Source organism: Pyxicephalus adspersus, chromosome Z, assembly GCF_032062135.1.
Source record: "Pyxicephalus adspersus chromosome Z, UCB_Pads_2.0, whole genome shotgun sequence".
In the NCBI taxonomy this organism is placed as follows: domain Eukaryota; kingdom Metazoa; phylum Chordata; class Amphibia; order Anura; family Pyxicephalidae; genus Pyxicephalus; species Pyxicephalus adspersus.
The window spans coordinates 63706934-63734416 of record NC_092871.1 but is presented as its reverse complement, the minus strand read 5'-3'; the positions used below and the strand labels follow the sequence as shown (position 1 = coordinate 63734416).

Here is a 27483-nt window from a genome sequence, read left to right as displayed (position 1 = left end):
CTTGGCACCCTATTTAACATCCTGTGATTCATTCCCATATACCGTGTTTTCCCGAAAATAAGACACCCTCCGAAAGTAAGCCCTAGGAGGATATTTGGCTGTTTTCCAGCAAGCTCGAAATATAAGCCCTCCCCCGTAAGTAAGCCCTAGCTTAATACTGTAGAATATCTTCAGCACATACTGTACATAGTGGTGGGGGAGGAAGTAAAGGACATCACAGACTGTCACACGAGTGCAGGACTGTCACAACATCACTACCCCGTACGTACGAGTATTCCAGGCTCACACAATCCATCACTTCTCCGGGGGCAGAGCTGATGATTGTAGAGAGAGATGTGAAGGGAGGGCACACCGAGCATGTCACATCTCTCCTTCTCAAATGATCGTGGTGGGGGGAGGAGAAAAGAGAGGACGCTGAGGATGCCACACCTCTCCTCCAGTGCAGTGCAGAACTGATTGTGCTGGGGGGAGTGAAGGGAGAACAGCGTGGATAAGGCTGTCCCATCTCTCTTGCAGAGCACAGTGATGCAGGACTGTTTGGTGAGGGGGGGAGGGTAGAAGAGAGAGGACACAGCACACAGCTTACTTACAGAGTTACCATGATGTCACGGAATGTGATAACGTTTGAAATAAATGTTAATTTTTTTGCGGTTTGTTGTTCTTCTCAAAATATAAGCCCTACCTGAAAATAAGCCCTAGGGCATTTCTTGGAGAAAAAAAGAATATAAGACAGTGTCTTATTTTCGGGGAAACACGGTAATTGTATTCAGCAAGTAAGTGCAATTTCTGTATAATATTCATCATAGAATATAAATCTTTTTTACACTAATAATACACTATTGTTTCGGAGTATATTTTTTGTTATCATGTAATTCAATCTTAACATGTATACATAAATGTATTGTTGCATTAGGAGCCATGATTTATTCTAATATATATGTACTGTATATATTATTTTTGAACAGTTCATAATCTCAAAAAATCAATTTGGTCCTAGTCGGATGGCTGAGAAGGTGAAAGGTCACCAAGTTTGACCATACAGCATTGGACAAATACCTGGCCTCCTGCCAATAAAACTTGTATACTTTGTATTACCAGGATAACATAACAAAGCTCTGTAACCAAGAAGGATGTTAGCATCGGGGCTTGTGTTTGGTACTGTTGTTTTTACTTCCAACAATGTATTATTGGCTTGGATTCGGGCAGTTGGGAGCCTTTCCATGACACTTCGCTCCAAGACGTATATCTGTCCTCAGAAGACAAGCTAAGGGGCCCTTTCTAAAATGGAGTGGATACTGCTATCTGCTAGACACTACAGTGTTTACTCCACACCACACCTGTATTTTATCAGTCATTCATTACAACTACCTAGCATTATGGAGCCTGCAGTATCCTCTGTGTAACCCTCTGTTGGAGGAGAGGAAGAAGAGTGGCTATTTACATGATTGACAAATCATCAAATAAGAGTCTCCTTCTCCTCCTGTAACTCCAATTCATGAACATAAACAAGGGTATTCTTGCTTCAGACCCTTGTGCTAGGCCAGGGGTGTCAAACTCAAATACACAGAGGACCAAAATGAAAAATTCAGACCAAGTCGGGAGCCAAACTTGAAATGTATTGAAAAAATAGGAAGTCGTTCCTTCGAAATAAATGTAAAACATTTTTATATGGAAACAAAGAGGTATTGCTTAACATGCAATCTGGAACAAGACAATACTGTGTACAATACAAGACAATGTAAGCACTAATTGGCCCCTAGCTACAGTTCTTGAATAGATTTGAATAAAGATAGCATGAATGTTAATAATCAATTGACACCAAATAATGAAATTAATGTTACACATGTGTAAAATATGCGCTCATATCTAGTATCTTCAAAACTCCTGCTAGAAAAGAAAAAGAAAGGTATTTACAAAAGAGACAGAAAAGAGTGACATCTTTTTTTGATGGTTTCACACATTTCACACAGATGATTACCTTGTACTTTATTTTTTTGTTTTCTGCGGATCCCGCAGAATAATTTTATTTCCCCTGCTGTGAGCTAGGAATAGCGACCGGTCTCAGAAGGGAAACAGAAGACAAGTGATGCTGGGACTTCAATTCCCAGCATTACTTGCGTCTATGTAACTGCCCAATGCGGAGCCGCATAGGCAGAGAGCTGTTCCATAGACGCGAGTGATGCTGGGACTTCCAATTCCCGGGATTACTTGTGTCTATAGAACTGTGGACGCGAGTGATGCCGTGAGTTGTGGTAGCGACATCACTCGCTGCAGAAGGCATTGGAGGGCGGGCCAAACAAAATGGGCCAGAGTTGGACACCCCTGTGCTAGGCATTCGTAAAGCACACTGTTGTTTCCCTATAAATGTGCTTTTTTTCAAGGCAGTGAGGCCATCATAAGGTAATATAGGAGCTTTATAAATAAAACTTGTAAGCAAATATTTACCTGATCGGCGCAATTTTGTTAATAACCGCCACCATCTTGTTAATATGATAGTTGGAAGCTTAATTTTTTAGACAAGGATAGTTTTTCTGCTAAGGATTGCAAATTCTTGTATATCCCTTATCTTCACACAAGGCCTAGGAATGTTCTATACAAGATTTTTTTGCAAGGGAGTAGCAGGGACCGATACAGGAAGTTGGTTAGGGAGAGCTTGCAGGTGGTCTGGGATGTTGGGCAATTCATGTGTAATAATGTATATACACTGTAGCTTTTCAACAATGCAATACCCAACAAAATTTACATTTAAATGATTCTGTCTTGCTTAGTGAAAATCCACACCAAGTAATGCTGCAGATATTTTCATATCCCTATCAGCCGATTTAAAAAAATTCAAATAAAAAAGGTTCTAGCCTCCAAATCAGGGCATGTAAAATGCACAGGTCCACAACATATATTCACCCGATAGCAACTGGATCCATTCACAATCAAAGCTCGTTTCTACATTGCATGCTAGCTCAGACATGGGGGAGAGGCCTTCTTACTGTTCAGCTCCAAATATAAAATGTAGTTATAAATTAATTTACTAACACATAAAATGTATATTAGCAAAACAGAAGGGAAAGTACCTAGCTATGAAATCAATACTAAGCTTATTTACAGGCAACACTTTATATCATAGAATGATAGTTTTCTGGCTGTAATGGCCAGTTAAAGTCTTCAATACCTTCTAAAGCACTAACCTTAAATAAGTATGCAGATCAGAAGGTGCAACTTTCATTCCAATGCAACTTTCTAATTACTTGTTCTGTATCGATGACATTAAGAATGATTTATTAAAGCAGTTTAAAAAAAAAAATCAATTATGATCAATCAATTTCTGTTTGTTTCATCTGCTCATATATTATTCCGAATGAAGACAGCTTTGGTTGAGGAAAAATCCTGTACTGAATAAGCCTCAAAGTATTTACACCAATGTCAAAGGTTTAATATTTAAAAAAAAAAAAAAAAAAAAAAGAAGAGGTAAGCAATGGCAGCTTGTATAGATTTACTCTGGTGGGTTTTATCTTTGGCCTCCTGTAATATCCAAAATTCTATTGCTTTGTACAGTACAAGTTAAAATCTGATTCTATAACCTTCTTTTAGATTTACCAACCACTACATAGTACAAGATCCTGCCCAATCACAGGTTGTAGGGGGCATTAGGCTGGGTACACACATGCAATTGTCGTTGGAAAGGATCTTTCACAATGCTTTTTTAATGAGAAAAGCCTGCACGATGCATGAACAAGCGCAGTACATACAACACCGTTTGGCTCTATGGAGAGGGGAGGGGGAGAACAACAACCCTGAGGAACCCTGAGCTAACTAAACAAGATGAATGTATTTACTTGTGAAGAAAAGAAAAAAAAAAAATAGACAAATAACTAAAAAAAAAGCCAACTGATTTCCGAAGACAGTGGTCACATCGGTTTATGGTTTTGAAGCCAGGCAGGTAACTTGAATAGTTCCTGATAACATTATACTGCTGGTTTTAACTTTTTAGCTTGTCATGTAAGGTATTTGCCCACACTTTTCACAACAGACAGTGAACAATCACAACAATAGTTCTGGTAAAATAAATAAAACATTTTAACCCATATTTAGCAGTTAGCTAGAAATTAGGCTAACAAAGCAAAACATTTTTAAGGGCGTACACAGCTGCTATTACCTGTGGTTTACAATAACCTGTTGAAAACAGATACAAGTCATTACCTAACAAATAAATCTTTGTGGAGTTTCTAATTTCTTGAAGCCATGAACAAGCAAAAAAAAAAAAAAAAAAAAAAAAAAAAAAAAAAAAAAAAAAAAAAAAAAAATCAGATTGTATAATTAAAATGAAAACACCCAAGGATAGCTTTGCCACATCCCCTAACATCTATTGGGAAATTGTATTTACATCTCTTTGGGATTTTCTAAGTCACGCATCTTCAGAGAACGAAAAATCCAATTTGTTAAAAACACCAGTTTTGAGACTTCCGGTCCCGGCACCTCATGTGAAGCAACGAGAGACAGAGGCTCCCGAACACCCTAGAGATAACCAGCTAATAAATCTGCAGAACACTCGTTTCAACTGGGCAATTCATCTTCTGGAAACAGCACTTTGATCGTATGGATAAGTATCTGGGGAAAACACCACCTCGCAAAGCATCTAATCAATCATTTAGACAAGAGAGTCAGAGGGGGAAGGAAGGTAAAATGGAAAGGAATCTTTAAAAGTGAGTAATCAATCACCATGTGTGTTTGCAAAGGAGATTGTGCCTGGCACCCCCCTGAATGTTCTAAAATTGCAGAAGCAGTAGCAGCTATACTGACAGCAGCTCTGCAAGAAACTATAGATGCTGCTATAGGGAAAGGTGTACAATCTCTAAAACATGAAATAAAGGCGCAATCTACTTAGATAACTGGGGCAGAAACACGGGTATCGACTTTGGAAGATGAGCTAAGGGCAGCCCATGATAGAATTATTACTTTGGAAAACAAGCAGATTACTCTGCTTTCACAACTGGACGATTTAGATACTAAAGCCAGACGCAACATTCTGAGGATTATAGGGATCCCGGAAAGTATAAAGCCGAATCAACTAAATGAAGTGTGCGCGAATATTATTCCAGATTTGTTGGATATTCCACATGCTTGTAAAGTAGAATGGGCACACAGACTGGGACCTGAACGCAACGGTACCAGGGGGGCCAGGCCGGTGATAGTGAAATATTTAGATTACAGTGAACCTACTCTGGTCTTTCAATCATACAGAGCCAAATGAAAATTAATCATGGATGGCCACTCCTTGTTGATATTTGCAGATTATTCGATTGAGGTGGCGCGCAAACGTAAGAATTTTAGTGCGGTTTGCTCAGAACTTTTCCAACATAAAATCAGATTTACTCTGGCTTATCCAGCAACGCTATATATCAGAGATCACCAAGGCCAAAATTGTAAATTTACATCGGCAGAGGAGGCCACCGAATATATCAAGTGTTTAAAACAAACGACAGCAGGCGAGTTGACAAGCTTAACCCAGGAAGAGGTGCCTTCGACCCAGGTTGGTCACCATTCTGTAGGCCAAGTACCTAAGCAACAGCGGTCACATAATGATAGTAAACCACGTCAGCAACATAACCAACCCATGGAAAAGGAGCAGAAAAAGTTGTATCAAAAGAAATCTGTGTCTTAAACACGAGTTTATTTATGCTCTTATTTGACTTGGGTCTCCTATTTGTATCCAGAATTGCCATGGACACGTGAGAAATCTCTTAATTGTCATCTGATATAATATATGGCTAAGATCTATTTTAGTGTGATATGCCAGAGGGGATGTTTACTACATGGCCAGCGGATGGGTCACTAATATTGGGTTTTGAATTATTGTAATGTGTTTTGCCAAGCTCTGTGGCGGAGCTCCTAGGGTCTTTTTGTGGTCTATATCCCGTAGGGTGTGAGTCTCCATTGTCTGCAAGAAGATGATGATAATGACGGACACAATTTCTATGAGGAAAAAAGGAAGTCCTCAATTTTTTCAATGTTTGTTTCTCTGTGAGTTACAGAGCCTGTTGTCAAAAGTTTGTTTTTAAGTTTTTTTTATATGTTATGTACCATGGCCCAATTATTTTTCTAAAATGTACGGAAAGCAAATACGGTTCTCAGGTGGTTCAAGTTGGTCTAACCGTTATCTCAATCTATATGGTGACAAAGCCCCGTTTAGGTTAAGACTCGAAAATTCCAAACAAAGAAAAAAGTTGAACACAGAAATGGTAATTTTGATATCTGTATATCTCTTTAATGAAAGTACTTTCTTGGAATGTTAAGGGGCTGAGATCCCCAAAAAAAAGAATGGCAATATTACACCATCTTAAGAAATTGCACACGGATGTTGCGCTCCTACAGGAGACGCACTTAGCTGACTCTTTCCATAGGATGAGGAAAATGTGGGTTGGGGAAGTATATGGCTCCCCAGCTATTGGGAGGAAGACTGGAGTTCTGATATTGCTAAATAAACATTTGCAATGTAAGACCTTGTCATGCTCCCCAGACCAGGAGGGTAGGATTGCCAAATTGGTACTGGAATTTTGCTGATAAAAAAATGACCATATACAATATTTATGCACCTAATTCTCCAACAGTTCAATTTTTTCAAACAATTACCTTATGGCTTTCCCGAGACTCAAACCCATTTAAAGTTATTGGTGGAGATTTTATTATGGTAATGAACCTGTATGAGAATAGAACTACTCAATCCTCACTAGGTGCGGGGCACGGAAATTAAGAAATCCTCCTTCGGGAACAACCCCTTTAACAGAATTTATAGATTCTATGCATCTTCATGATGTGTGGAGGGACAAACACCCGCTGGAAAAAGAATGCACTTTCTTCTCGCATGTTCATAACTCTCAATCAAGGTTGGATTATTTGTTTAGCTCTACATCTTTGTACCCTCTGATAGACCACCCGGAGATTGGAGCAATGGTCCTTTCAGACCATGCTCCCATATTGTTAACTGTCCTAGACCTAGTCCCCAAAGGCGACGCTTATTTATGGAGGTTCCCATCTTATTTATATAAAGATCCGGAATTCTGGACAGTTATACAAGCTGCCTGGAATGAATACAAAAATAATAACTCTGAGCATGTTGAAAATCACATTTTATACTGGGAAGCGAATAAGGCGTACCTACGAAGCAGGGTTATGGCATATATATGACCAAACGGAAAAAATTAACATGCAATATTTATTTTAAGGCTCTGAAACAGCTTAAAGAATCTCAACAGAAACTAAACGATAACCCAACGCCGCTTAACCGACAGGTGTGGCAGGCAATGAAGCAGGAATTTGATAATTGGAGGGAGAAATATGAACAATTTCACCAAAAAATGAGAGATGTAAAATTTCATTGTTACGGAAATAAAATCAGGCAAAATGTTGGCGAATTTAATCCGAGTATTTTATAAGCCGACATTTATAGCTAACCTGCGATCCCAGACAGGCAATCTGATTACCCATCCCAAGGAGATTAACCCTTCCTTTGCCGCCTTTTATAAAGATCTGTATAGAGACACTCCAGTAGATGCGGCTAAGGCAGATGATTTTTTGGGGAAACTAACTCTACTGTTAACAAAATCACAAATTGAGTGGCTGAATGCCCCTATATCCACATTAGAAGTCCAATCCACCATATCTAGTCTTGCGAATGGGAAAGCACCTGGCACTGATGGTTATTCGGCAGAGTTCTACAAGATGATGAAAGACGATTGGGTTCAGGTTTTATGTGATCTTTATAACTATATGTGGGACTCGGGTCTTTATTTCCAAACGGGCAAGGAAGCTTATAAAAAAGTGTTACCCAAACCAGACAGAAATTGTATACTGCCTGAATCGTATAGACCAATTTCGTTAATAAATGTGGATGCCAAAGTATTATCGAAAATTATGGCAGACAGATTGGCCTCACTACTACCTGGCCTTGTTTCTCCGTACCAGGTGGGCTTTGTGAGGGGAAGAGCAGCGGTGTCCAATATTCGAAGAGTGCTGGCAGTTTTGGAGGTGGCTAAATCACAACCTGATAATGATATAGCAATCATCAGTATAGACGCCGAGAAGGCTTTTGATAATGTGAGTATGCAATGGTTGTTCAAAGTACTGCAAAAATTTGGATTTGCCGGGGAATATCTCCGGTTGATCGAAAGTATGTATTCTTCTCCAAGGGCTCGTGTACATACACCTGGCTATGTGTCAACTGCATTTGATATACAAAAAGGTACGCGGCAGGGATGTCCCTTGTCGCCTCTGCTTTTCAACCTGGCACTGAAACCATTAGCTTGTGAGATTGAGAATATGCCAAATTTTCAAGGTGTTAAGGTGGGGAAGCGGGAAGTTAGAGCAGCATATTTCGCATATGATATATTATTATTCACTGCTAACCCAGGAACAGATGTTCCACATATACACCGTCTGTTTGACCGGTTCAAAGAGATTTCAGGATTTAAAGTTAATTTTGATAAAAGTGAAATCCTATCTTTATCCTGTAGTCAGAATGACAGTTGGTCCACCGCTGTGTCTTTCTCAATGGCTAAAACTCAGATAACATATCTGGGTATCAAGATTGGAAAGCTCCCAGCCTCCTTATATCAACTCAACTATCCCCCGCTAATACAAAAAATAGTTAAGGAATTGGATAGGTGGGGCACTCTGCCTCTTTCCTTCTTTGGTAGATGCCAATTAGTCAAGATGGTGTCGTTTGCAAAATTTTTATATCCCATAAAGACGATACCTCTCTTACTTAAACACAAAGATTTACAATTGCTAAATAAAGCTTTTGGAAAGTTCATATGGCAGGGGAAGAGAGCAAGGATTTCTTTGGCCAAACTGTACTTCCTGAAGGAAGAGAGAGGGGTTTATTTCCCGAATGTGAGACTATATAATTTGGCATGTATTACCCGCCATGTTATAGACTGGATAGGGGATAGATACCTCCAGGTACTCCAATTTGGAGTTGGAAATGAACTTGGTAACACAGTGGGATTTGAAAGCTTTACTCCACTGTAAGGTCTCACAGTTACCTGTCTTAATCAGATATAATTTGCTAGTGAGGGATACGGTACTTACTTGGAGGGAGATTAGACGTAAATTAAAACTACCTACGAATGTATCTACGGTAAGTACCTTCCTATTACTGGTGATCCAGGTTTTGTATCCGGATATACAAGTAAAGTGTTTCATAAATGGAAAGAAAAAGGGCTATATTTTTGGAAGGATTTATTGGAGAGAGAGACCAACCGAATGTTGTCTGCTCAAGCTCTTCAGGCGAAGTATGATCTGCCAGGATGGTCGGTTCACCCCTTGTACTGTTTACAAGCTGTGACATATTACAAATCATTGTCACAGCCATATGTGCGGGATAATCCTATGCAGCAGGATGTATTTGATAAACTGACTACGCTAGCGTTATCCTCTATATCTAATATTTACCAATTCTATCAAAGTATCTTTAATAAACCACTTACAGAAACAAATGTAAGACACTGGCAGTGGGCACTGGCTTATATTATACAAGGCTACCAGAATGTACGGAATTGTATGGTGAACAAGGTCTGGAGGGAATCACATTTCAAAATTATACATAGAGCACATAAGGTAATGAGGAAACGTGATTCGGCCGAGTTGCAGAGGACATATTCATACTGTCCTAAATGTGGGGCATTAAATACTACATTAACGCATTATTTGTGGACTTGTTACAATTTATAAATGAAACCACAGATCAAATGCTCCTTAAGGACCCGATTTTGTGTTTATTTGGTTCTTGGGAGCATGAGGACTCTGTCCCATTCCGGGTTAAATATAGAGGTTGGACCAGTATATGTCTACTAACGGCTAGGAGAGTGATTCTAAAGGATTGGATTACTTCTGAGGCCCCGCCTGTACGGGAGGTACTCACATTGTTAAAAGTAGTATTTGATAGGGAATTTTTTGAGTCGGAGAGAGAGGGAGATAAACGGATCACCTGCTTCTTCCAGATATGGTACCAATATACCAATATATAGGAAAAACTGACCATCTATGAACGCTTCAAACATTCTATGTGGATAATAACACAGGGACTGCTGTATTTTAAAATGATTGTGAGCATCCTGACGGTATGGATTGTTATGTACTATAATGCTTTCCAGTAAGATTATTCATCATTTATGTTTGTAAAGAATTTTTGGGCCTATAGATAGTTAGAGTTTTTGTGTTTATTTACTTTTCTTTTATGTTATCTTTTATGTTTTATTGTATTGTATTTTATTTGGATTGTGATATGTTATGGAAACCAGCTGTGAAGTAACACTGGAATTGTATTTTTGTTCTTTTTTTTATAGATTGTGTTGTATTATTTTTTTTTTTGTTTGTTTTAGAGGGTATTTTTTGTAAGAAAAAAAAAAAAAAAATATTTTAAAAAAAAAAAAAAAAAAAAAAAAACACCAGTTTTTATTATATAAACAACATCATTTTAAAAACACATATAACATTGTAGTTAACACAATATAAAACGAATCACATAGTTTTCCCCCTAAAGAGGCTATATTGGTACATGACATATGCTGTCCATCATATTTCAAAACAATCATAATTTTTCATTCATACAATGCTATTAAAAAACTAATATATATATATATAATATAATAATATATATTATTATTAATATATATAGTATCCCTAATACTAATATAGCTTCATTAAATATCAATGCGTTTCACGGATAAACCGCTTCATCAGGAGTTTACTGATGGCGATAACAAAGTGATATAATTTTATTATTATATCACTGTGTTATCGCAATCAGTAAACTCCTGAGGAAGCGGTTTATCTGTGAAACGCATTGAGATTTATGATGATACATTAGTATTAAGAAAAAAATCTGAAACCAAATGTAAATACAATTTTCTTTTAAAGATTGTATAGCCAACACATTTTCTGTAAGGAAATGATTAGAACTCTTCCATGATTTTTTATGAATGGCCTTCCAACACAACTTCTCAACACACTTTGCATTGCAATGCATTACATTTGCTTTTTTGTATGTTTGGAAGGCCAAAACTAAATGGTCTTTAAATGCAGACACTTGTTCTGGTGACAGATTTCTAAATGGATTTCTGCTCTCCCAAACAGCAAAACTATCCAAAATTGAAAGTTGTGTATTTTTGTGCACTTTAGGAGTACCAACATACCTAAAGCTGCTCAATATGTACCTAAAACTGTAAAATATGTTCAGAATAAAAGCTCTAGGTGTGAAAACATTCTGTTTTTGGGGTTCACATGACTAACAGTACCCAAGATGTAGAAGCATTTGAATATGTAGTATTACCTGCTGCATTCACCTCCTCCTTTGTATGTCACTGTAGCCATTTGATGTTAAAAAAAATAGTAGATGGTCAAGAACATTTCTTGCATCCACAAGATGGTGTTATGCAATGACATTTACTTCAATACATTATTCTGGTTACCATGATTACCAAGGCAGCTAATTTTTACAGTTAGTACTTGTGTAGAGCTAAACAAGCAGAAATGCTACAACAATATTCCACATATTTTCAGCACACTGGTTGAGTTAAAATGTTTTAAGGTTCATGAAAGGGTTTGGAAAAACCAACAGCTAAACAAGAAACCCCATTCATACATCATGCTTTTGGCTTATCTTCTAAAATAGACAAAACATGAAATACAAGAAATAAAGATTATGTTTCATAGAAGGAATTTGTTTTTTGTTTTTTGTTTTTTTTTATGTCGACTTACTAGGTTAAAGTACGCTGAAAAAAAAGCCAGACACGACCTAATTTCCTAATTTTTCTTCTACTAATGATTGGCATATTTATATTGAATAAACTAATGTCCATGGTGGCACTGAGATAAAATATGGTTATAAACTGTGACAATAATCCCTAAATTTATGACAAAAATATTATTATAATGTTCCTTTTGGTATTTACACCTTATTGTTAAAGACACATTGAACATAATTGAGAGGCGTGTGTGCATAGGCAGACACAAAGGGTTATCTCAGCACTGGCTAGTGAAGGTGCAGCATCCCACTGTCCAATGCCAGCCAGCTTGAAAGGATGTAAACACTTAATATCTAATAAGAAACTCCCTGCCAACCAAAACTAAGAATGGACATGTGACATTTCATTGGTTTTACAGCTTGCTGCCTTCACCTTTTATACCAAATAATTGTTTAAAGGGACCCCTTAATAAATGCCAAAAACAGCTAAATAGACACTTGAAATACATATACAGTATTTACTGGTTTATCTGGTAAAGGTTATGTTATCTTGGTCAGCCAATCTTGTGATTTACACACGCATTGCACAGCCAGATAGAATGGCTCCCTCCATATCACCTCTCCATCCATGGTCTGACAATAAGCCTATTGATTAAAATCTGATCAGGATGCAGTTGATGCAGCAGACAGTTTTGGGCCTACCTGATATATTTCCAAGTGCAACCATCCCAGATCAGTAGACACAAATTAAAAAAGGGTTCAATCTCAAATATCTGACTTAACTGCTAAGATTTATTTATAGATAAGAGTTTACTCCACTTTATTAATTGAATATTACCATATAATGGACATGTCCTGTTTTCAACAAATATCCAGGATTATATTATGCATATAATAATCCCTTACAATATTTTTTAAATTCTTTACCGATATAAGAATTGCTACAAAAACTACATAAATCACGGCTTCACTACACCCTTTCGGGCATCTCTATCCAGCACTCACCTTGAAGTAGGAGATGCTATCTGTGTTCAGACCAAACATGGAATAGAAGGCGTGATGCGTTGGCAATGCACCAATGCACCCAAGACACAATCTCCATGGGAACACTTTACCTAAAAAAAAAGGAAAATGAGTAACATTACAGCACATGCAATCAAAGCTTACATTTCTCATACACCATGGTACACCACAGCACAACTCACAAACTCTCTTGGTCCCCTGGCCCTACTGACCTCAATTGGGATCACTGCTCTGACTTTAAACATAGATTGGATTGTTTAAAATTAGTCATTAGACAAACACAATTGCCTAAGGCAGAGGTCCCCAAACTTTGTCAGCCACTAGGCCATTTATGGGGTGGGCAGGAGCACACTAGGCCGGACTCTGAGTCCTGAGTCCTAATGGCTCCACCCCCCACTAGGAACGCCTCCTGAAGGGAAATCCTTCTCCTCCGTATGCATTGCAGGGGAGATGGATTCAGGGGGCGTTTTCTATTTACCACAGCGGCGGAAGTGTTAATGCTGGCCGCAGTAAATAGTGAAGGGCGACACAGCAAGAGGAAGCTCAAGAGCTCCGGCTACAGTAGTTTGCTCCAATCGTGCAATTAGTTTTCTTCTATGACGTCAGTTTTTTTCTCAAACGCTTATATTAATGCGATTATTGTACAGGCTATTCATTTACATGGAAGACAGTGTGGTCGGAGGTTGTGCGCTGCTCTACGTAGTGAATAGGCAAAGTTTTCTTTTTCTACATACACAAGTATTTCCTTTCTTTCAGTCCTGTCGTTAGTGTCTAAACAACCCTGATTCATTTTGTTATATCTGTGGCAATTTCACCATTCCCAGTCAAAGGGCAAACATCAGCAAATTTGTAGAGCAAGCCTATTTGGCATATTTTAAAGTTAAACTTGGTGATCAAGGGAAGTCTTGGGCCCCTCATAATGTGTGCAGTGTGTCGAGGGTTTACGGATGTGGACAAAGGGAACACATAAGATGCATTTGGTATACCTATTGCTTTGGCGAAAGCCAGGAGATTATTTCAGTGACTGTTACTTTGTATAGTGAAAACTTCAGGATATAACAAGAAAAATAAATGTAACTTAGAGTATCCTAGTCTACCATCGGCTATACGCCCAGTGGCTCATTCAGATGAAATCCCAGTGCCGGTTTTCGTTACACTACCCTCTTTTGAAGAACAAGATTATTATGATGAACTAGGTGACAATGATGAAGAGTTTGACATTGAAGGGGACTCTGTTCGTAAGGGATTTGATCAGCATGAGTTGAGTGATTTGCCACATGATTTGGGACTATTGATAAAGGTTTCAGAACTCCTAGAATCAAGACTGCAAGAAAAAAACTTACTTGAAAAAAGAAACAAAGGTTTTGCACTTTCGAACCAGAGAAATTGCATTTCTGCAGTACTTTAGAACGGACAGTGGCTTTGTGTAATGCCATAACATACCTGGTTTAATGAAGAAATTGGGAATTCCAATCTATAACTCAAATGAATGGCGACTATTTAATGATAGCTCAAAGCGGAGCTTAAAGTGTGTCCTCCTTCACAATGGCAATATATTTGGGTCAGTCCTAATTGGCCATTCAGTTTCTCTTTGTGAAGAATATGCAGACAGAGAGTCACTGAGTTGTTGCAATAACACCAACACAATTGGGTCATCTGTGTTGACCTTAAAATGGTATGCTTCCTTCTTGGTCAGCAGCGCAAATACACCAAGTATCTCTGTTGTCTGTGCATTTGGGACAGCAGAGCTCGTGGGAGGCATTGGGTGGAAAGGAATTGGCCTCCATGGTCTGCCCTAAAACCAGGTGATCCAAACATTCTTTGCTGATAGCCACTTGTTGGTAGAAGGAATATTATATTCCTGCCTCTGCACATGGAACTGGGTCTAAATGAAGCAGTTTATGAAAGCTTTGCCAACTGAAGGAGACTGTTTCAAGTAGCTCATTTTGGCATTTTCCAGCCTTTCATTTGAAAAAATAAAGACCCGTGTGTTTGATGGTCCACAAATTCGGCAGCTCATCAAAGATGAATATTTCATCAGGACAATGTCAGAGGTCAATATGATGCTTGCAATATGAGCATCAAGGTGCATTTTCTGCATAGCCATCTTTCTAACTTCCCGGAAAACCTTGGTGATGAGCAAGGTGAACGATTCCACCAAGATTTGAAGGTCATGAAAGGACAGTTTCAGGGTAGATGGGATGTCCATATGATGGCCGACTATTGTTGGAGCACCCGGTGGGATAGTCTTAACACTAAACACTCCAGGAAAAGCTTTAAGCGTATATTTTTACCTTAAACAGTACAATCAAGTTATTTCATAATATGTAAAGTTTGTAATGTTTTTGACAAAAATAGAGGGTACCCTGTAAAACTGGATGTAATAGCACCAAACTGGAGTGATTTCTGGATTTACCATCCATAAATTAGTAAAAAAACAAGTGAAGGATCTAACTCAACAAAAAAATGCATTCCCCAGTGTTATCGTTGGAAACAAACGATTACCGACCGATCGTCCGATAATCGTTAACAAAAAAAAGTGAACAACTGGCCAACAGCGCAGATGAACGAGGAATGTCCCTGGAAACGAACAACCATCCAGGCAGATCAGATTGGGCGAGGATCGTTCGCTATCTATTGTGTGTACGGTCGTTCAGTGATCGTGGATTTTTTTGCAGCACACTTTCTCCAGTACACGTCACTTCTAGCATCTTTCCAACGATCGTATCTAGTGTGTACATTATTAGTGGATTATATATGAACGATCGTATTGTTACAGCATGTACAGAATCGTGCATAATTTTAATATTATTATTATTAATAAACAGGATTTATATATAGCGCAAACATATTACGCAGAGCTGTACATTAAATAGGGACAGTGACACAGGAGGGGAAGAGGACGCTGTTCTGAAGAGCATACAATCTGAGGAAGGGGAAGTCCCACGCAATAGGAGGGGAGATATGGAGTGATGGGAAGTAGTGAGGGATTTAGGAGACAGAAGAAGATGAGTAGGCAAGTCTGAAAAAATGTGTTTTGAGTGCTTTTTCAAATGAGCAGGTCATTGGAGGAGCGAAGAGAGCGGCTTGGGGCGTATTTTTCTACCAGGTCAGAAAGGTAGGTTGGACAAAAGCTGTCTAGGGATTTGAAGGCAAAGCACGGGAGCTTGAATTTGATTCTCAAGTGAAATGGAACCCAATGAATAAAGGGATTTGCAAAGAGATGCAGCAGATGAGGAGCGGTGGGAAGGATGGATGAGTCTGGCTGCAGCATTCTTATTAGATTGTAGAGTGCAGAGTCGGGTTCTTGGAATACCAGAGAGGAGGATGTTGCAGTAGTCCAGACGAGAGATAGGAGCGTGTACAAGGAGTTTGGTGGTCTCTGGGAACAGGTAGGGGCCAGATTTTGGAGATGTTGAGCAGATGAAAGTGACAGGACATGGAAATGTTCTGAATATAGGGGGTAAATAAAAGGGCAGAATCTAAGGTGATGCCAAGACAACGTGCGGGGAGGGAGGAATGACTGTGTTGTTGACCTTTTGGAATGTCAGGGGGAGATTAGGAATTTGGTGGGCGTAAGATGAGTTCCGTTTTATCCAAGTTGAATTTCAGTTTCAGAAATCTGTCAGACATCCATGATGATATAGCCGACAGGCAGCATGAAACCTTGTCCAGGACTGAGGGAGACAGGTCAGGGGTGCACAGATAGATTTGAGTGTCATCAGCATGGAGATGATACTGTAAGCCAAAAGAGGAGATGAGACTACCGAGTGAGAAGGTGTACAGAGAGCAGAACCAGTCCAAGGAAGACCCTTGGGAACACCAACAGGGAGGAGAGTTGGAGAGGAGGAAGTATCATTGAAAGAAACAGTAAAGCTGCGTACACACTTGCAATTTTTGTCGTTGGAAAGGATCTTTCACGATCCTTTCCAACGACAAGGGGCTGCAAGATGCATGAACGATGCTGTACATACAGCACCGTTCATGCTCTATGGAGAGGGGAGGGGGGAGAGCGACGGAGCGGCACCCTGCTGCACGCTCTCCCCTTCCCTTTCATTACGATCGGCTGTCGTCCATCGTCCGTGGATCCGGCAGGTCGGTCGTCCGGACGATGGACGACACCGACTGTACACACGGAAGATTTTCGCCCGATAATTGGCCGATGCCGATTATCGGGCGATAAAAATCTGCCGTGTGTACGTAGCTTAAGACAGTTAGCATAGTTCTCCCCAGCCCATTTTTGGGGGGCGGGCCGCCCACCTGCTGTGATTATTCCGCCAGGCACATTTTCAGCAGCTCTGAACAGACAACAGAGAGGCTGTTCTGCTCACTGCGTTCCCTGCCTCTAAGATCTGATTGCTGATTAGAGCCGGGAGGAGTGAGAAGAGCACAGCACAGCTATGAAAAGATCGGGACACTCCCCCATCTCATAGCTATGCCCAGTCTTTTGGAGAAAAAAAAAAAAACATTGTGCAAGCAGTGTGTGTATTAATGCTGCATGTCACATTCATCAGCCTTTTAGCTCTCTGTGTATAAACCTTCATATCCTCTAAACTGTATGTCATAATAATTTGAAATTTTCAGGGTGCACAGGGAACACTTATGGTTAGCACCATGGGAATCAGAATTATAAAATCATGTGAAAATACACTCCCAATGTAAAAAATGCAAATTGGGGACCCCCAGGGCCACTTACATTGAAAGGAGCATTAGGAAAGGGCCCCTATTATCATACTTATCTCTCACAAATCTATAACTGTCATACTGTGTTACCCTATCTGCCTCTCTTCTTTGAACCCCAATTTCCCTAGAATGGTGGGTGTGTACAAAGCCGAAAATGTAGGTGCAGGAGGGGGGGCACCTTGGGCTAACCCCCCTCCACACAAATTTTGTTACTATGGCAAACGCACTGCCCTGTTACACATTACTGTCCATTTCCAACACTGGAACCCCAATTTCTCTGGAATGTGAAAGAAACTGAAAATTAGTGGGGAACATCTGTGGATAATACCCCCTAAAGTTTTATCACAATGGCGTCATTAGAACATAAAAAACTCAGCCCATCAAAACAAAATTGGGATTCAGGTACTGCTAGGGTAAGTCATGGGTAACAGGGCAGCGTGTTTTGATAGGAAAGGTTTATGTAATGATGCCATGGTGATGAAAATTTGGGGGGTGTTAGCCACAAGTGTTCCCCACTTGCACCTATGATTCTGTTTATCTGCACCTCTCTGTTCAAGAGAAATTAGTGTTCCCAGTGAGGCCAGTTTTCCTACACTGGCACTCAGCAGTGAGGCCAGTTTTCCTACACTGGCACTCAGCTGCACGAACAGTGTTTTGTAAGTGTTTGGTGTGATTGTTGTGCCATGGTCAGGGGTTGGCAGGGAAGGGGTAGTGGAAAGTGGCAGGGGTAACTTTATCCAGAGGCAAGGAAAGAGAGAGGTTGAACTGGGTGGCAGCTTCATCTGGGGAGGTGATTTTAGAAAGAGTGGGGGTGAGGGATGTAAGGCAGTTTAGGAATAGGTTGTGGTCAAGGTTACGGAAATCTCTCTGCCATTGGCCAGGTCTGGGATGTGTCGAAGGAGTGCAAGCGTTAGACAGGTTGAAGGTGATTAGGCTGTGGTCAGAAAGGGGAAATGGTGAGTTGTCAAGGTGGGTGAGGTTGCAGTTTGGAAAATACCAGGTCTAAAGTGTGTCCAGCGTTATGTGTGGGGTCGTTATATGGCAGTCAGATTGCACAGCATACCATACACAATCAATTGGAAAAATATACGATTGTTTAAAATAATCGTGCATAATCGTTGATCGGTCGTCAATCGTTTGTTTTGCAACAACAATTATTGCACGTGTGTACGTAACCTAACAACAAAAATTTGCAAAGGATTAATACCTGGATAGATCATTTGTTTTTAGCTAAAACTTTTTTTTTATCAAATCTCCCATTTTGTGGAATCAAGTCCTGAAAGATAGAATTCTTTTACTGATTTGTTTGTCATATCATTAAATCAAACCATTTAATAATATGAAATATCATTGTCATATCTTTAAATCAAAATGGGCTTTCCCTGATAAATACATCAGCACTGTTATAAAAGGCAGCTTGTACCCACTGCCTGAAATGTCAAGGCAGCTCTGTGTACCAATTTATTGTTCAGCTCCAATGACCCTATTTAAAAACAGGGAATCTAAAATTCCTTCATTGGAACCAGTTATTGCTATTGAAACACATGGACCCGAAAGATTTCCACAAGGGAATGTTTGATTCCTTGTTTTATAAATAGAGCCCCAGGAGTAGTGTACTAATTGATTGCCCAGTTCCAGAGTAGTGTAACAATTCACTACTAAGCACTGAGGGTAGCAAACCAATAATTAATTGCTCAATTTTAAGGGTATTTTTTCTATTATCATTTTGGTTGTGACAAATGTACTGTTGCCCTTGAATAGTTTTTCAATTGTCATTAACTAATTTTATTTTAAACAAGTGAAAATAAATGTTCTGAATCAAACTTTCTTAATATTATATTATTCATAGAGTATGCTAGGAACCAAATAACACATGCATTAAATCTCTGCTCTACATACACAGAACCCTTTTTACATCAAAAATGAGTACTGAAAATACATGTTAATTAACTAAAAATGCATACCAGCATGCTAAAGCCCCCAAGTCTTTTTCGAGCTGACAACATTTATGTGGACTATGTTGTGTCAGTCTTGACCAGTTTTCTCTTTCCAAACTACTCAGACCTACTACTACCTATTCTCTTTTCTCCTTAGCATAATAATATAATTGTTTAAAAATAAAAGCTAAGATGTGAAGGAGCATTTAATTTGGGATGATTTTGGTAAACAAAGCATTAAATAGGTGTACATAATAATTTAAAAAAAGTTTCTTTAGGTACTATCATTTGCACTGTATTATTCATATGAATGGAAAAGTAACTGCAATAAAGCCAGTGATTGATCATTTAACACATCGACTGGCTGTTGTAGGCACATGCTAATGCTCACGTGCTATCTCACAAACCGGCCATATACAACAAATGGTTAAAAAGAAAAACAGGCATTGTTCTGACTGATTCACTTGTTTAGGCACATTTCAGCATGAGCTATTGAACTTTAAAATCAGGCTTTTTGACAACACAGACGTAAGGACCACTTATCTCCACTTTACCATGCCATATTTATAAAAAAAAAGAGGTTTGATTTCATACGGTGGCAAGCACTGCTTTAATCAACATACTGTATTCACCCTAAATTGATGATCAAAAGCTCCATTGCCTTGAATGGCATAAGAGATCCCACACTTTTTTTTAAGCTGTGATCACCACTTTAAAATGGCAGTGTGCAGCTAGTAGATTTTTTTCTGCAACAGTGATGATCGGGGTGTTTAAAACAAACGTCATTGATTCTGATTGTGACCTATGCAGTTCTTTACTTTTAGCCTGACAAGTTTTATCTATCTATAAAGCAGTGAAAAAGACAGTAAACTACAAACCTGTTGTTAGTTATAGAAGCAGACGTTAGGATGTGATAATCTATTTAGCAAAATACCACTTTTATCGAATTTATAGATATATATATCAACCCATGAAATGAATGCTCAACCGGGTTATCTGGCTTAAAAAGACACAAAATATTGACATGAAGTGGGAGTAGAGTCTAAAAGTGTTCATTTTTCTTTAATATCGTAACATAATAAACACTTTTTTTAGTTTTAGAATTTGAAAGTCCTGGTTTGAATTTTCTTTTAAAATCATGTAATGGCGTATAAGGCATGGACTAAAAATTGACCTAATTCAGTACTACCTGTACACATATATATGAAACAGAATATTTCCTGCACTTGACTTAAATAAGCAGAGTGAGCTAAGTGTGGGTCCTGTCTCTCCCTATGTCCCCCAACACAAATCCCTCTCTTTGCAATCCTGTGTTTGTTCTAATCTGTTCCTCTCCATACTGCCCCTTATATCATCCAGTGCCCTATGCCCTCTATACTGCCCCACAACTTCCCTCATCAATGCCACCAGTGGTAATTTTTCACTTCCCTCCATTGTTGTGTTTTTCTTGTACCACTATTATTTCACAACATCTTTGCTGTTCTTTCTCCTCCTATATCCTGTACCTTCTATACTGACCTTTGTATGTACGTATATATGCACGGCCCCTTATGCCGTCACTGCAGAACTCTCCAACCCACTTACTGCGCTTCTATTGCAGTTACCCACCACAACCCCACCAATTGCCTCTCATGACTTCTTTTTATGTCCCCACTCCCATTTACCTTCCCCTTTCCAGCGTCTTGTAAGTCGCCAACACCCCCTTATCCTATCCCTCTGCTCTTCAATGTGTTTCCCCAAACACAAATTATTGCCTCCCACTTAGGTGTCCTGCCCCCTCCATATATACCTTTTCCTTCAGGGTCCTATTCACTCTATGTTGCCCCTTTATGCCTCTCTACTTTCTCTTCAGAGTCGTGGACCCCTCTTGACCCATCCCCCCCATCTTGCATTCTCACCATTCTTACCCTTCCTGCAATGCAGCCCTCACCACCTCCGCCTTGCAACAATCCACATACCATTCCCGGAAGTGACGTTTTTCTCGTGATCAGCTCGGTATCCTGGGGGCGGAACAAAGAGATGAGGAGGAGGAGTCAGGAAGCCGCCGCCGCCATCTTTCTTCCTGGGAACGGACCGCCAATTTCTTAATATTGCTGTGTCCAGCGCACACTTGAATAAGAGAGAGAATCTGTAAACTGGGACAACACAGTCTGTCTCGGGCCAGTGAGTACACGGTGTTTTAGTTAACAAATAGTTCTTATTTCTAAATGCTCATTCCTCTATGCAGTCACCTCCAGCACCAACTTCACCCTTACGCTGTCAGCAGCGTAATCTGATTGTGATTCTGGTTACTGCTAATTGGAATTAGTAATCTTCATTGAGGAAAACTCTCTGTGGTTGTTATATGATTTCTGACAAGGGTACCTGGCACATTCAGGGACACTATCATCCTATTTTTTTCCCAGCAAGCCCCAACTACGTATTATTTTGGTCTGTCTATGATCACATCGAGAACATTTTCCTCACTTTCTGTCCAAGTGCCACCAGGATAAAAAAGGAGAGGGTGGTTGTTATAGTGACCAGAAGGAGTAGACTGGAATAAAGGGCAAGGTCCTTTTTTTTGTCCCCCAGGGAATTCTGAAAGGTGAATTGCATCTGGCCCGCCTGCTACTACAGTGAGTGATACCACTACTATAAATCCCTGCATCACCGCGTGGCCCCTGTTATTTTGTTACAAAGTCGCAAGTAATGCCGGGAATTGTAGTCTCGGCATCACTCGTGTCTGTGACAAGTGAGAGATTTCTGCCCCTACCCGCCCCCCTCTCACACATCACAGGCGATCAAAAGAAAAGGCAAAAGCCCGGCTGCATGTCTACAGGGATGCTGGGGATGTCTTTCTGTGTGAGAAGGCTCCTGTAACAGTGGTGGGGGGGGAGGGAAGCAGAGAGGGCAGTCTGAGGTGAGCAGTGCTGTGCAGTGTCCTGTGCATCAAGTCATTCCCCCTATGACAAGTGAACTGTTGCTTTCCTGTCATAGTCTTGTAGTGCAATGTCTGTGCAATGTTCTGCCATTCAATGTCTCATTAGCTCCAGTCACTTTTGTGTCATACTCGGTATATATATAAATAAATAAATGTTTAGCATTTTTATTGTTAGTAGACCATTTTGATTTGAAAAAATGTTTTTGTTTAAACTTAAAAAAAATTCTTAGGCCTCTTTCTCTGTTGTGGGCTTGTTCCGAAATGAGTGTTGAGCTTTTGTTCTTTGTTTCCCTGTGGGAAGGTTTTGTATCTGGTGAGAAAGAGAAACTTCAATTTTTTTTGAGGATTTCAGATTTGGACCCTGACTTGGTGTAAGTTTTTTATTTTGGCCCTCTGTGTGTTTGGGTTTGACACCCCTGCATTAGAGGTTTTAGCCTTCACCCTAGGCCTAGGTCTTTTTTATCTGTACTCTTGTTGGAGAATGCGCCCCATTTGTGTCTTAGTGACAACATTGCAATTGTGATGGGAAATATGGAGAAGATCTCCCTAATGAGTCTGAAGATTGCAAAAGAAAACTGACCAGAATGCTGACTAGTCAATAAAAATGTTGGTATTAAACTTTAATTTTAATAATGTAGATACAGCAAATAAGGGGATAAAAGATTTGGCTGTAAGAATCCTTCAAACAAGAGCTGTGAGGTCTGCACTGAGCCCCGCAATTCTGCTCATTGACCTGGGGATGGTAATGGCAGCACTGCGCAGTCTAGGGTGAGCACTCCTGTGTCCAATCTGCATACAAAAAACCGTATCATTGCCTCAAGGCATTACAATCAAATCGGCATAACAGCCTAACAACCAATATTCTCCAAAAAAAGTCAGGTCCTTTCATGACAGGTTTACTGGAAACCAGTGGTGGGCATCATGTCCGCTGCAAATGGGCAAAAAATACTTTCTTGAGGTACACATGGAGCATACCATGTGCACATTACCCATGTCTTTGCTCTTCCTCGCCACTTTGACTGACAACTGTCAGCTTTATTACTTGACAGCCAGGACCTGCCAAGTAATACAGTAGCCGTGGCTGTAAAATTTGAGCTTTTCAATGTTGCTGGTAAACACCATTCAGGAGCACTCAGAGAAGCCATAGCATTTTTACTTTGTATTTAGTGCCATCCAGTTAGTGTCATTCATAAGACACAAAATCCGCAAACCTGGGAACTTGTCAGGAGCACCAAGTCAAAGAGTTTTCTGGAGTAATGGAAGCTGTAGCAGCATGTGACATATTTGTTTCACCATTCACCAGTAACAGGTCCCCTAGTGACTTCGACATTCACCAGTAACAGGTCCCCTAGCGACACAAACATTCACTAGTAACTTAGTAACACAGACATTTACTAAAAAGAGGCCCCTTGGTAACTTTAACATTCACTGGCAACAGGCTGCTTAGTGATGTGAACATTCATTTGTAACAGGTCACTTAGTGAATTGAACATTTACTGGTAACAGGTCCCTTAGTGACATGAATGTTCACCACTAACAGGCTCATTAGTGACACAATCATTCACCAATAAGAGGTCCCTCGCTGTGATGGACAGTGACATTCTCCAGTAACAGGCAGATTCCAATGACAGGTCATTTGTTTTTAATTACTTAGTCCCTGGTTTGGTTCTGAGTTTTCTTCCTTCTTGCCTCTTGGCCTTCTCTGTGTGGTGCCCCTCTGCTCTGTGTGCCTGGGGTCCATGTGGGGGGTTCAGCCCCTGTCAGTGGTTGCACTTGAGAGCATTAAAATCTCCTGCACCTTCTCTCTCCTCCCTTAGGGTTGGGAATTGGCTATTCTGACACATCTCCCGCACCTTGCCATCAGCTATCCAATCCTGTAGCGATAGAGGGGAGGAGTCACAGGAACTTCATACATCAGTTTTTCTTAAACAGAGTTCCTCCAGAGTTTGCTATGGGCAACAAGCAATTTGTGCCTATCAAGTCAGTTTGGGTGACACCAATGGTCTTTTTGGCTGTCTATAGGGGTGATATTCTTCCTACTGATAACAACTTTGGATTCAATATAAACATCAAATTGAACAAAAATCAATTAAAACCGGAACATTTCTCAACTAATTTTGACCCAAATGTCAAGAAAAAGATATTTTTGATGATTAAGCACTGGCAGGATTGGCAAGCAATCAACAAGCCTATAGCTACCTGTCCTACTTTTCCTGACATCTCTAGCTTGTTCCAACGTACTTAAGGTCAACAAAGATTTTTTTTAATACATATTTGCTAACTATTTTAGGGTAGATACATGGAACTGCTAATGGTGGCTTATTGTTCTGTAAATACAATGCCAATCCACTTATAATATTTTATTAAGTTGAGGAAGCATTAGAAGTTTGTATAACTTTTACTAATCTTCACGCTAGGCAGCATTTTAGAATGTAATAAAGACAATAGATCATCATGGCAACCAGGCAATACGTACTTCAGAAGCAAATCAGCAATGTTTTCATAAGAGAAGCATACAGGTTGCCAATACTAATTATCATTCAGCAAATTCATGTTGCCTGTCTGTCATATTGACTCATTTGCTTCCAAAGTTTAAGTCACTTACCCAAAACAAATATGCATGTTAGGACTACAAATTTTCCTGACTGACATATTTGTTCTATATATTATATGAAAATTTCTTTGTATTGGACTCAATACAGCTATTTTGTATTAAATCCAATACAAAATTATTTGAATTTCCCGCTGATCCACCTGCCCGCACCAATGGATGCCCCAATGTCACCGGGAAACCCCGGAGATCGTCTCTGCACTGCGCAGCTGAAGATCGAAGAAGATGGACATGTCCCCAGGACCTGCGGTGACCAGCAGGATGCCGGGGGATGACAACGGAGTGAGGTAAGTGTTGTTTTTTTTAGGTTAAAGCTACTCCGAGTGTGACTTGGGATTACCGCTATTTGCAGGTAAAATCCACCCCGAGTCACACTCAGGAATACCACTGGGGTGGTTAAAAGAGGAATAGACTGCAGAGATAGAGACAGAATCCTGCCCCTGTACAAGGCATTGGTAAGACCACATCTGGAATATGCAGTGCAGTTTTGGGCATCAGTTCAAATTGTGGAATTGGAGAGAGTGCAGAGAAGGGCAACTAATCTAATAAAAGGAATGGAGGAGCTCAGCTCTGAGGAGAGATTAGCTGAATTGAATCTATTCTTCCTTGAGAAGAGATGTTTAAAGGGGGATATGATCACCCTGTGTAAATATATAAACAGTCTATATAGAGAACTCTCTTCCTAATTATTCACTTTGAGATCATTACAAAGAACAAGAGGGCACTCTGCTTCTGGAGGAACAGAAGTTTAAGTTCTGTTTAATGTGGAAAAGAAAGGCTCACTCAGAAAATAGTTTCAGCAGCTACAATAGATTGCTTCAACCTCCCTAGCGGTTCATTTCTTTCCGGTTTTAGCAGTACATGTCTAAAAGACATGTACTGCTAAACATTGTTTTTCATGAAAATTTTTCTTTTACATATACATAATATAATAGTATGAGTATAATAAAATTTAATACACAAAATCATGTAAAAATTATAAATTGAATAAATTAAAAACACACGCACCAACATCGACGGGAACTACCCGGTGACTCATCAGGCGCAGAAGCCGTCCAGAGGAAGAAAGAACACAGAGATCACGGCGATGGACGACGTGGGACGCCGGCGGATCAGGTAAGGCTGTATTTACTATTACCTTCTATAGGTTTACCTACACCGAGTGTGACTCCCAGGGTTACCGCTTTCAGCAACTTTTTTCTACCCCGAGTCAGACTCGGGGTAACCGCTAGGGAGGTTAAAAAAGTGTTTTTCTAGAAGCACAGAATATAACTTGGTATTAAGGCTTTAAAGTAAAGATAGCAGAGACGGTTGATCCAGGGAACATCCGATTGCCTCATGGAATCAGTAAGGATCAATAAGGATTTTTTTTTTCCCTGTTAAGGCAAATTGTACCAGGGGATTTTTTTTTTCCTTCCTCTGGATCAACTATGTCCATAGGGTTTTATATCTGGGATATATGTATTTCCCTAGTCGTTGGACTTGATGGACCTACTATGTAACTATGCCACTCCTTTCACGTGGCAAAACCCCTGGCAGTATCCAACAATGTGATCTTTCCCCCTTCCCCCCATAATGCATTATTCACGCCCTAACTTTTTTTCATCAGGTTTGAGCTCTATTAGGTTTGTGGAGGATGGCTGTTAGTCCTATGTAGCTGGTGTCACAGGAAACAGCTTTTACAAAGTTCTATACTGTAGTCAGGGCTCCAGCTTGCTAATTGTGCTCCATTGCTTCATGGTTAATAGAAAAGGCAAGTATTTGCTGAAGATGGGGCAGGGGGATTGGGTAGCTATCTGGGAACCCACATAATTAATATATACTTAATATTTTGTTTTGACAGCAGTTAGCAATTTTAATTTTAGATATGGAATTTTCAGTGCTGTATTTCCTGATCACTTATCACAACATATATTTGAAAGAATGTATCCCTTGAATGTACCATGTATATTGTCTCCCACATGGAAGAGGGCTGATGCTTAGTAATCATGGGTCCTATTAATTGGGCTGAGATTTCCAGGCTCTCTTCTCAATATTTTATTCTAAAAAATGTTGTCCAAGCATTTGACTATTTAAAAATGGAGAAATGCAATTATTTCCCCTAATCAGATTCTGAGTTTCTTATTACCACAAACAAAATCCTAAATAGTTAATATGGGTAGAAACTCCAGGTTTGTTTTCTACTTGAGTCTAACATAGTATTAGTGTATATCTCTCATCAAAGGAGCAGTAGATAGTAACATATTTTAGTTTTTGACTAATAATGCAACCTATATATGTATAGAAGCAATTTGCATTGTGGAGCAATGTTTTGTTATTCAAACAACAAAGGGCATATCCATAGGTGCTGGCAGACAGAAGACGTTGTCAGGAGGTTTCAATCAGTAGCATCTACCAAATATTGAGATATCAGTTTTTAGTTGTCTGGTCTTTTTGTTTGTTTAAATGGCTCAGGTCTCCTAAATGCTGTTTACATTTATTTTGTGGCAAGCTGTGGTGTTGTACCCTAAATCAGTGCTACTTGCTTTACTCCAGCCAAACTGCTGTAAAAAAAAAAAAAACAAGTTAACAC

The 27483-nt window shown here is 39.7% G+C and overlaps 2 protein-coding genes across 4 annotated transcripts in view; one reads left to right on the top strand and one right to left on the bottom strand.

The window, feature by feature from the left end:
- The window catches only part of LRRC8A (leucine rich repeat containing 8 VRAC subunit A), a 53383-nt gene extending 32032 nt beyond the window's left edge, over positions 1-21351 (bottom strand). Inside the window, exons 1-3 of one of the 3 annotated variants that reach the window (XM_072430668.1) lie at positions 21288-21351; positions 12743-12852; positions 3183-3247 (exon numbers count right to left, since the gene is read on the bottom strand). The gene's annotated coding sequence lies outside the window, so the exon portion shown is untranslated. Of the gene's footprint in view, positions 1-3182; positions 3248-12742; positions 12853-21278 lie in introns of all 3 variants that reach the window. The other 2 variants (XM_072430666.1, XM_072430667.1) reach the window with 2 other exon arrangements.
- Positions 21352-21406: 55 nt separating this feature from the next.
- KYAT1 (kynurenine aminotransferase 1) overlaps positions 21407-27483 on the top strand; it is a 36468-nt gene continuing 30391 nt past the window's right edge. Inside the window, exon 1 of the mRNA XM_072431541.1 lies at positions 21407-21543. The gene's annotated coding sequence lies outside the window, so the exon portion shown is untranslated. The remainder of the gene's footprint in view (positions 21544-27483) is intronic.